Raw genomic sequence first — 12483 nt, 5'->3', positions numbered from 1 at the left:
CAAGGCACCTGAGAGATAGGGTTTTCACGCAGGCCGTGAAGACACATTGCAGGCACTTATCAGGGATGTTTTTACAGGGCTTAAGAAAGTCTTTACTTCTTCCCTTGGCTGAATGGATGGCAACAATGAACAGCTATCAGTATGCAATTGTGTGAAACCAAAGCACGTGGTAAGGATATCGCACTTCAGAACTGACTGCAATTATTGACATTTCACAAAAGAATATCCCAGCGAGCTAGGTACAAGAGGGTTGATGATTCTCTCAATGCCTTCAGGAATGGAGGGAAAGACATTAGGAAGATAAAACATCTTGGGGCAGGCACACAGTTTGAATAGGTTCAGCAGTTGTTCTATCATTTTAAGACAGCCATGAATTTAATGGGAGGTTCCTTGTGGATTGCCTGAGTATGGCTAGTGTCATGACGATGGAGAAACACCTCAAATTACATATGAATATATTGAACTTGTAAATAAGATATATGTTTTTAAAATTGTCATACAAGCCAGATATGGCTATGTAAATTCTGGAAATGTAAATTCAGTCATTGTCTGAATTGCTCCAGTAGGTAATACTAAGAGAGAGACAATGGAAGTCACTCCCTGGTTCCAGACAGGGACAGATCAAAGGCACGAAAGCCATACAGAAATTAACTGCTATCTCCCGTGGAGATAATGGAAGCTAAGTATCATCTCAGCAGGTATAATATCCTGCAAGCAACGTCCGGGACTGGTTTGTGGATTTTTGCCTTCCAGGAATGCACAAGAAACTGGGATAAAAGCCAACTGGAAAAGTTGATCAGTGTGGACTAGTGCTGGACATGCCAGTATGTGTAACACAAGAGGAAAGACAGCAGCAGACACCCCGCCAAGGTAAGACTCTCTCTCTGATTGCTGAAGCAAGTCAGGTCAACAGCGCCACAGCTGAAAAGGAAATAAAACAACCCATGAGCTAAACTACAGAACCCTGGATTCTCAGAACAACTATTCAACTGCTGAAGTCTGCACTACTAGAATCATGAATCTCAACAGCTGCAAAGTTCCACTTTCTATTCTTCATGCACATGTTAAGGATGGGTTTCATAGAATCATAGAAACCCTACAGTGCAGAAGGAGGCCATTCGGCCCATCGAGTCCGCACCGACCACAATCCCACCCAGGCCCTACCCCCACATATCTACCCACTAATCCCACCAACCTACGCATCTCAGGACTCCAAGGGGCAATTTTTAACCTGGCCAATCAACCTAACCCGCACATCTTTGGACTGTGGGAGGAAACCGGAGCACCCGGAGGAAACCCACGCAGACACGAGGAGAATGTGCAAACTCCACACAGACAGTGACCCGAGCCGGGAATCGAACCTGGGACCCTGGAGCTGTGAAGCAGCAGTGCTAACCACTGTGCTACCGTGTATTTTTAAATTTTCTTTGAGACCCAATTTTCATTTCTATCTGTGTGAATATATGTGCATGTGTTTTAATAATTTCCTTGCATTTAGTAGCTAATAAACTCAGTCTTTCTTTAACTCAAGAAAGCTTGGTTAAATATGCTCTTTTTAAAACATAAGTACATTGGGACTTCTTAAAAATTAATTTACAGGATGTGGGCATCGCTGGCTAGGCCAGCATTTATTGACCTTTCCTAGTTACCCTTGCGAAGGTGGTGGTGAGCTGCCTTCTGGATCCACTGCAGTCCCTCAGGTGTAGGTACACCCACAGTGCTGTTAGGGAGGCAATTGCAGGATTTTGATTCAGCGACAGTGAGGGAATGTCGATATTTTTCCAAGTCAGGATGGTGAATGACTTAGAGGGGTGGTGGTGTTCCCAGGTTTCTGCGAGTCTTGTTCAACTAGATGGTAGTGGTTGTGGGTTTGGAAGGTGCTGCCTAAGGAACCTTGGTGATTTCTTGCAATGCATCTTGTAAATGATACACATGATTGCCACTGTTTGTCGGTGGTGGATGAATTGAACGTTTGTGGAAGGGGTAACAATCATGCGGCCCATTTTGTCCTGGGTGGTGTCGAGCTTCTTGAGTGTTGTTGGAGACGCACCAATCCAGGCAAGGGGAGAGTATTCCATTACACTCCAGCCTTGTGCCTTGTAGATGGTGGACAGGCTTTGGGGAGTCAGGAGATGGAGTTACTTAACACAGGATTCTGAGACTCTGACCTGCTCTGGTAGCCACAGTATCTATATGGCTAGTACAATTCAGTTTCTGGTCAATGGCAACCTTCAGGATATTGATAGTAGGGGATTTAGTGATGAGAATTCCATTCAATGTCATGGGGCAATGGTTAGATTCTCTATTGTTGGGGACAGTCATTGCCTGGCACTGGTGTGGTATAAATGTTACTTGCCATTTCATAGAATCCCTACAGGACAGAAGGAGGCCATTCGGCCCATCGAGTCTGTACCGACCACAATCCCACCCAGGCTTTATTCCCGTAACACCATACATTTACCTTGCTCTTCCCCCTGACACTGGGGTCAATTTAGCACAGCCAATCAACCTAACCTGCACATCTTTGGACTGTGGGAGGAAACTGGAGCCCCCGAAGGAAACCCACACAGACACGGAGAGATAGTGACCCGAGACCGGAATTGAACCTGAGTCCCTGGCACTGTGAGGCAGCAGTGCCAATCACTGTGCCACAGTGCCGCCCCCTAGATTTGTCAACCTAAGCCTTGATATTGTCCAAGTCTTGTTGCATTTAGACATGGTCAACTTCAGAATCTAAGGAGTCACAAATGCTGCTGAACATTGTGCAATCATTAGCAAACGTCCTCACCTCTGAACTTATGACAGGGGGAAGGTCATTGATGAAGCAGCTGAAGATGGTTGGGCCTAGGACACCATCCTGAGGAGCTCATGCAGTGACATCCTGGAGCTGAAATGATTGACTTCCAACCACCACAACCATCCTCCTTTGTGCCAGGCCTGACTCCAACCAGTGGAGAGTTTCCCCGATTCCCATTGACTCCAGTTTTGCTAGGACTCCTTGATGCCATACCAGGTCATGCTGCCTTGATATCAAGGGCAGACACTCTCAGCTCACCTCTGGCATTCAGCTCTTTTGTCCATGTTTGAACCAAGGCTGTAATGAGGTCAGGAGCTGAGTGACTCTAGTGGAACCCAAACTGAGTGTCTATGAGCAGGTTATTGCTGAGAAGGTGATGCTTGATAGCACTGTTAATGATGATATCACTTGGATAGAATCAAATTGGCTGAAGGCTGACATCTGTAAAGCTGGAGACCTCCAGAGGAATCTGAGGTGGATCATCCACTTGACAATTCTGGCTGAAGATTGTTGCAAACTCTTCAGCCATATCTTTTGCATGCTTTGCTGGACACCTCCATCATTGAGGATGGGGATATTTGTAGAACTGCCTCCTCCAGTAAATTGCTTAATCGTCCACTACCATTACTTTGGCATTACCTTGGGTATCTGGAGTCCAGCGACAATACCATTGCACAACTGCCTCTCCATATGGAACCGGTATCCACAAGGGAAAGGATCCTTTTCAAATTAATCTTGTCGCAAACAACTGAGGGGGTTGAATGAAGAAAGGGAGCCAGTTCATCCTTCCTCACATGGGGGCATAAACATCTGGGGGTATCCCACCCAGAATTTAACATATTGAGGGATCTCGCCCGAGATAACAAATTTGGGAAACTTCACCTGAGGACTGGTAGTAACACAAGTATCAGAACCTGGCTGGTTGGAGTGCATGCCAATGAAAGAACTTGCTTGATTTCCCCCTGGCATCCTACCGCAGGGCATTGCCCCAGCAAAATCTCCCCTTAAATGTCTTGTTTCAAAACTGACAGCAGAGTCTTAGATCTTTAGTTCTTACATTCTTCACTCAAAGGCATTTTACAATGCATTTATGTTCCAGCTGTTGCGGCCCGAATTAGGCGCCGGAAAAGTTGGCAGCCCCTGCTTCTGGCAACAGAGCTGAGAGGAAAACTGATGCCAGGCTGGGATGTTCCAGTCCCGCTGCGGCACATGCGACAGGCCATTCAAACTTCCATTCACTTTGGCGGGACTGGAAGATCTCGCAGCCAAGGGGCGCCGAGAAATCCTGGCCCAAGTCGAACAAGAGGTCTGGAGGATATTCAAATACTTGATCAAAGAGTTAAGTACTCCTGAGGCAGGAACTCTGAAACAAAAACAGAAAAGTGGAATTATTTTGTTTTATAACGCTCCTGTAAATTGTCCTGGGACATCCATTACCATAGAGGTGCAACATAAATATAAACTGTGGTTGGAGATATTGATTGAGCCAGGTCCTATCAGATGAGAAAATTGAATCCCTTGAAATTTTGGATATGAATCCTTCCTGTTGTAACTTTAGCTTTGGAAAGATAGTCGATGTTATCAATTATCAAATGAGGATTGACTGCAACCAAGATGACATGATATTGTGTTTAATCAGAGATTAAGTAAAGATATAACACGCCAGTTATAAAACAAGAGCATACAACTGTGATAAATAGTGTATCCTGGTCAGTTGGGAGGTAGTTTAGCTCAGTTTGCTGGACAGCTGGTGAGAGATGCCAGCAGTGTGGGTTCAATTCCCGTACTAGCTGAAGTTATTCATGAAGACCCTGCCGTCTCAACCTCGCCTGAGCTGTGGTGACCCTCAGGTTAAGTCACAGCCTATGGTCCTTTGGGACTATGGTGACTTTCCCTTGTTATCCCAGTCCAGATCAGGCAGCATGGCTGGCATGCGCAAACAGTGCTTTCTCTTCTTTTTCCCTTTCTCTTCTCAGTGCCTCAAGTCTTCATGACCTCTCGAACTACCCAAGAGTGTTAGCATAGATCTACCCTTTTGAGTTCCCCTCCACCACCGACTGCACTGAGGTCTTCCAAAACCTCTTACTATATACCCTTTTTCAGGGGTGGGCTTGGATGGATTATTGGCAAAGTTTTGTCACCGATTTACTTTATTATGAAATACTCTCGAGGATATTGAACCCGTTGTGTAAGCTTTGGGTAGAAAAACTCATCTTTAACATCATTCATCTACCATTATTTTGATTTGATTTGATTTGACTTATTATTGTCACAAGTATTAGTATACAGTGAAAAGTATTGTTTCTTGCGTGCTATACAGACAAAGCATACCATTCATAGAGTAGGAAATGAGAGAGTGCAGAATGTAGTGTTACAGTCACAGCTAGGGTATAGAGGAAGATCATTAGCTTCTTGATCAATCACTCCTACCTCATCCTTCCCCTAGTGCATCTCAAGCTGTTCTCCCTGACTAGGTTCATCCGTCTGAAAGACATTCCACCTCCAGTCAACAACTTACAAAACTTTAATTAATAAGTAACTATTTTATTCTTCTTGTACACACTGTATTTCTGCAAGCATCTCAATTAGGCAAGGTTAAACAAAAAACCCAATACAATTTTATAAGTTGCAATTTGTTTTAAATATCTATCCAGTTGTTCTCCCACTGTTGCAGTGGCCTCATCTGGCAACGGCCCCTTTCTGGACTAGGTACAACTATCATCACCTAAGGATAATCATTCCACTGACTTATTTCGAGGGAAATGAAACTCTGCGATTTCTAACAAATGAAACTCATAGCACTAATCTATCCCTTTACCTGTTGCAAGCTGACGGTTAAACGCATGCTTTTTTCCAACATATTCCTGACATTCCTCAAAACTGTTCTGAGGACTACAGTTTATATCTGAAACATCAACTGAGTTGTCTTTTCTCAATGGGTGCTACCTGACCTGTTGCATTTTGCCAAATATCCCTGTTTTAGTTAAAAGCAAATCACTGCGGATGCTGGAATCTGAAACCAAAAGAGAAAATGCTGGAAAATCTCAGCAGGTCTGGCAGCATCTGTGAGGAGAGAAAGGAGCTGATATTTCGAGTCCAGATAACCCTTTGTCAAAGTTCAAGAACATGCCTGTTCTAGTCCTGGGCTCTGACGAAGGATCATCCAGACTCGGAACATTGGCCATATTCTCTCTCTCCACAGATGCTGTCAGACCTGCTGAGATTTTCCAGCATTTTTGGTTTTGATGCCTGTTCTAGTTTCAGCTTGGTCAGAGGGTGGCTCAGTCACGGCGTTGGCTTCAAAGGAGGAGAGGGATAAGTGGAGAGGTTTAGGGAAGAAAATTCAGGCAGTGGGGTCCAGGAGGAGGAAGAGTAATTGTGCGATTCCTTCAGCGTCTTCAGTGCTCCAGAAACTGTGCACAATGGAGACGGAGTTAATTCCAGAACGCTTTGCATATTTCAAAGCTGCTTCCACTCGATATTAGCTTTCCACATGCAGCCTCTCCCAATTTGTAGTGACATCATTCACATGATCCGTTAATTCAATTGAAATCTCGCAACAAAAAAAGCCTTGTGTGCTACTTCATTAAAACTGCTTCATTTCCGTCACCAACAGCTGACTATCACGGTAAAGCCGTCATTGTGAGATCACACAGCTTCCGACAAATTCAGATTTGCTGCTGGAATATTAGCGGAGGTTTTAATTTGGAATTGCGGGTTTGTTTATACTTGATCAAAGTACCAGGTAGCTAACTGAAGTAACCATTAGTGGTTGCAAAGGATTAAATGATTTGGAACCAGATTCTGGTATTCAGGGGATTTTCTTAATACCAGAATCTTGAATGGAGTTCCAGGTAAATGTGCTGAAATTTGTTCACTGACAATAGTTAATGTCAGTCATAGAATCCTGACAGAGGCCATTTGGCCCATCGAGCCTTTCAGAAAGTCCAAATCAGTAAAGACGTTAGCAAATCATAGAATCGTAGAATCATAGAATCTTTACAGCGCATAAAGAGGCCATTCAGCCCATCAAGCCTGCACTAACAACAATCCCACCCAGGCCCTATCCCCATAACCCCACATATTTGCCCTGCTAATCCCCCTGACACTAAGCAGCAATTGACCATGGCCAATCCACCTAACCCGCTTAATTGGGAATACATTTAATACTCCCCCAAACTATGACCAGCATTGTTAATTTTTCATTCTCAGTGGTAGGTGCGGGAAAACTGGCTCAAATGCATGAAAATCATGATGGCCATTGATTTTAGCAGAGGCGCAACTAGGATAATCACCTTCTAACACTGGTGGCAGCATTCCATCTCATAAGACAATGGTTTGTGCGCTGGGGGTCAACTCCGTGTTAAGCATCACTTGGTGTTGCTCAGGGGCCTCACTCTAACATGGCAGTGTCTGCCACATTGTCTGCAGAGGAAGACAGTGGGCTGAGCTGGTACATGTATCACCGACTCTGTTTGCTCTTGGCCCTCTGCTCAGCCAGTTGAGCTTTTCATTTCTGAACAAAGAACAAAGAATAATACAGCACAGGAACAGGCCCTTCGGCCCTCCAAGCCCGTGCCGCTCCCTGGTCCAAACTAGACCATTCTTTTGTATCCCTCCATTCCCACTCCGTTCATATGGCTATCTAGATAAGTCTTAAACGTTCCTAGTGTGTCCGCCTCCACCACCTTGCCTGGCAGCGCATTCCAGGCCCCCACCACCCTCTGTGTAAAATATGTCCTTCTGATATCTGTGTTAAACCTCCCCCCCTTCACCTTGAACCTATGACCCCTCGTGAACGTCACCACTGACCTGGGGAAAAGCTTCCCACCGTTCACCCTATCTATGCCTTTTATAATTTTATACACCTCTATTAAGTCTCCCCTCATCCTCCGCCTTTCCAGGGAGAACAACCCCAGTTTACCCAATCTCTCCTCATAACTAAGCCCCTCCATACCAGGCAACATCCTGGTAAACCTCCTCTGTACTCTCTCCAAAGCCTCCACATCCTTCTGGTAGTGTGGCGACCAGAACTGGACGCAGTATTCCAAATGCGGCCGAACCAACGTTCTATACATCTGCAACATCAGACCCCAACTTTTATACTCTATGCCCCATCCTATAAAGGCAAGCATGCCTTATGCCTTCTTCACTACCTTCTCCACCTGTGACGTCACCTTCAAGGATCTGTGGACTTGCACACCCAGGTCCCTCTGCTCACCTCTTCCAATCCCCTTCCAAACAATCAGCCTCCAGAGGTCACAGCCATCCGGCAGTGCTAACCTTGCATGACGTGATGGCCAAATGTGGAAGCATTGGCCTGGTAAACCAGAAGTTGCAGGTTCTACCAACTCTGATGGTAGCCAGAGATAATTCCTCAGAATTCCCACCTTCTAACTTTGACAAGGGTGGAGTGACTGAGAAGTTCCAGGAAAATGCAGTGTCACTTGCCTCAAATTTCCCATTTACTTGCACATTGTTCAAGAGGGTCCGTATGCTGTAGATGTGCCATTTTAGTGGAGAAAGTCCCCAGCGAAATCAGGGTCTTTCACTGTCATTCTACACTTACAGTATAATTGGCTTCCTCTTTCATTTAGTGGAAACCACCATCTAGTGGTCTGGCTGAGAACTGATAAAGTGACAATTTTTACCCATAACATAGGAGCTTATGTATAAACAAATTGAATGTAAAACGGTTTATGGGAAGAATCTAATTACAGGCCCTATACCAGCGGCAAACTGGAGTGAATTTCACCCCTCCGTTATTGTCATTTCTTACTTGAATTTTTCAACATCTTTTACTTCGGACTCCGGAGTTCTACCAGTCTGCCGGTTTTCCTCAACACCTTCTCATTAGTTGTGTGCCTTGTCCAACTAAATCTTAGATGTCTCAGAAACCACAAGCTGAATTTTATGTGCCCACGCTGGGCGTATTTTCAGCTAGGGGCACATAAAATAGGGCCTGTGCACACTCCACTAGCTTCTTGCCCCACTCGACGAAATCACAGCCCGTCAGCCATGTTGAAATAATCAAGAGTGAATTGAGCATTTTAATAAACAAATTGATCCTGATAACACACCGACCACGCCGTAATACAGTTGACACTGTATAGCGCACAAGAAACAATACTTTTCACTGTATACCAATACATAGAACAATAATAAATCAAATCAAATCAGTGGGCAGTTGACTGGAGAGGACAGGCATTTCTCTTGAAAGGTTTTTAAAAGACTAGGAAGGAAGGGAAACACTATTTCCAGGAGAGCCCTTTGCCCATCAGGACGCAAGCACCCCCTAAGATAATACCCCCACTTTCTTCCTAGCTGCTTGCTTTCCAAAGTACAGTAACCCCACCCACCCCACCCACCACCCCACTGGCCAACCCCTCTCCGTCCAATATCTGGGATGACCTATCGCTAGGATCCACTGGGCTTTTTTCTTGGAACTGATTGCTGACCCGTTAACTGCTGGGAGCTGCCAGTTGGGTCAATCTGATTATCTGGTAACTCCTGAGGGTGAGACATAATCCCGAGTCAGTGACAGAAGTCCCAAGGTCAGGCTGTTTAGCCCGCCTGCCCACACACAGGCTGTTCTGGCTGCCGGGTGGGCCGTGTGGAGTGAGTCAGCTCTGAACGATTCAACTCCTCCCACCCCACCCTCTGTAATAATCATCTCATTCTGCTTTCCACAAATGTTCTTATTTCTAAAGAGGTCTGACATTTTTGTGAAGGCTTGTTTAGCATGTTTAATTAATTTTCCCATCAGACTGTCCAGATAAGAAAATCAACCTTCTTGTTTTGTTTTTTGATATTATCGTATGCACTGTATACCATGTATACTGTATACCGAGCATACTTTATACTGTGTATACTATACCGCGTATACCGTACACCATGTATAGTCTATACCATGCATACACAGTACCATGCATACTGTATACTGTGAATACTGTATGCTGTGCATATTGTATACTTGACATTATATACCATACATATTGTACAGCATGCATACTGTATACTGGGAATATTGTACACCATGCATATTATATACCATTCATGTACACTATGCATTTATTCAATTTTCAATATATGTTGACATCAGGATGTTTCCTCTTGTGGGTAAGTCCAGGACCAGGGGCAATGGTTTAAAATTAGGGCTCACCCTTTTAGGGCAGAGAGGCGATTCTTTTTCTCAGAGGTTTGTGTGATTTTGCAAGTTTCTGCCTTTGCAAATGGTGGGGGTGGAGGTCACTGAATATTTTTAAGACGGAGGCAGATAGAGGGTGGGATTTTCCAGCCTTGTTCGCCCCAAAACAGGAAAGTCCCACCCGAGGTCAATGGACCTTTGCGTGGTTCCACCCACCGTGCCACCCACTACGATGCCCGTGGCAGGCGGGACGGGAAAACTCCCCCCCCCAGAACCTTGAAAGACAAACAGAACAGCCATGATCTTATTGAATGGCGGAGCAGGCTCAAGGGGCTGAATGACCTCTTTCTGTTCCCACTTTGTATGTTTGTATACTAACATGAGTTCCCGGTATGCATATTTATCATGCCACATATTTCCAGAAGACATAATCATTTACCATAATATCCCTTTCTTGTCATCATTTTCCTCCAAGTGGCCAATGCAATCAGGACCCTCGATCAAACTGAAATACCTGATTCTAAAATTACACGCTACACTGGTTGCTTGGACTTCCTCTGATTGAATAAATACCCGTCCACATTGAAGCGAGCAGTCCACACATTTCCTCACTCTAGGTTTGACTGAACACTTCCAGTCGTGCTATGGGTGATGAGGCAGCTCTGCCGTCATCAGACTCTCCAGCAAGGGAAAGGAAGGAACAGGCAACAGCCCAGGGAAGCTGCTCTTAGCAACACCCTCCATACAAGTCAGGCCGGGCAGCTTCCACGCTGCTGAAATTAGTGATTTGACCAGCAATGCTGTATCTAATTTGTTATTCTGAATATTTTTATTGTTTGAAAGACTAATACAACATGGACTTCAGAGTGGAATAGAGTCAGACAAAATTTATCAATCCAAATTTTAGCGGCCAGTGATGACTTGATGACTCAAGAACAGCTTCTTCCCTGCAGCCATCAGACTTTTGAATGGACCTACCTTTTATTAAGTTGATCACCCTAGCTGTGACTGTAACACTACATTCTGCACTCTCTCCTCTCCTTCTCCCCTATGAACTCTGTGAACAGTATGCTTTGTCTGTATAGCAGACAAGAAACAATACTTTTTATTGTATCCCAATACATGTGACAATAATAAATCATATCAAATCAAGTGGCACTTGCCATTCATTAAACTTACACTGACCCACAATTTTTCTGGGGGGCTTTTGTACTGTTGCTGTGCATTTGGGGCTGACGTGTCCCCCTCACTGGGCTTGAGGTGATATCATCACTGAGGGATTTGTCCTTCTGGAGTGGCAGCTGGAAAGTGGGAGGGAGCGGGTGAGGTCATAGGGTCACACTGGGAGCAACAGTGAGACCCCTGGGTGGGGCTCCATGAACTACCAGGCCGCATGAGCAGAGTGGGGCTGGGACTCTGACAAGGAGTGTTAACCAGCTACATGAAGACAGAAGACCCTCACACGGTGCTGGGGTGGGGGAGGAGGACACGTGTAGTCAGTTGAACTCCACCCTTAGGCCGCAAAGTGCATCGTCAGGACGTGAGCTATCTGGAAGTGCACGCCACTGGTTAGGAAGGCCAGACTGTCAGGGATTAGTGTCTGGGTGGCTGGCTGTTCATACTGGGAGCCTCATTTATTCCGCAGCTCCTGAGAGCTGGGGGAATTTTTTCTTTTGCTGGTTATAAGGTCTTTATTTCAGAAAATCATTACTGTACAAAAACACATCACAACTTAAATCTGTTCGCCGACAACCGGTATTCAAGACAGTGGTAAGTTATTTGCTGTGGTGTATGGACACTGAAGTTCCAGTGAATCCATTCTTAACTGTGGACACTCTGTAGGAAGGTGATGTTATCCACTTTCAGCATATCATGGCCCAATGGTTTTCTTGATTTTGATTTCATGAGAATTGCTTCTGCATCATCCAAAACAAGGTTCATGTATTTATCAAAGCCAGTTGTGCAGCCTTCTATCCTAATCCTGGATCGATTTTGAAGATGTCTGAAAATAAGATTGATAGGCTGCACCATCACTTTCTGGGCCTGCCCGTGGTACACTGGCTCTCTCCCCTCTGGGTGGCAGCGAGGAAACAAAATGGCGGCTTGTGCTGGGGACTGAGGCTGCCATCTTAGGTGTAAATTGCTGCCTTAACGTGATTCAGGTGTGCCTCGCCAGCCACAAGGGGAAGCCCGTGGTCTAATTATCTCCCTGACCCTTCCTTGATGAGTCAATTGTGCCAATTTAGGCAGTCTTGCAATGCATGAGTGTGCCACTGATTGGCACCCAATAGTTAACCCTTAACCCCCAAGCACTGAACTCCAAGGCAAACACTCACCTCCCAATAACAGAGGTGACACAGATGTTGTCCCCAGTGCATGGCGCCATGGTGAAGTCATTCAACAGTAACCCCGTTTAGAACATGACGGCTGGCAGTGTCTTGTTCTCCCATGAGGTTGATTGAACGCAGTGAACTGCCCTCAGGCCCCATCCTTGGTGAGATGGGAGGGGGTTGATGGGGATCATGCGGTCGGCTGAAGC

General features: G+C 45.3%; 1 pseudogene; it reads right to left on the bottom strand.

Moving 5' to 3' along the window:
* Nucleotides 1–11744: 11744 nt before the first annotated feature.
* Nucleotides 11745–11975, bottom strand: LOC144501971 (small nuclear ribonucleoprotein E pseudogene; annotated as a pseudogene).
* Between the last annotated feature and the right edge of the window lie 508 nt (nucleotides 11976–12483).

This window comes from Mustelus asterias, chromosome 12 (assembly GCF_964213995.1).
Source record: "Mustelus asterias chromosome 12, sMusAst1.hap1.1, whole genome shotgun sequence".
NCBI lineage: Eukaryota > Metazoa > Chordata > Chondrichthyes > Carcharhiniformes > Triakidae > Mustelus > Mustelus asterias.
Note: the sequence above shows the minus strand (reverse complement) of the source record. Positions and strands in the feature narration are given on the sequence as shown.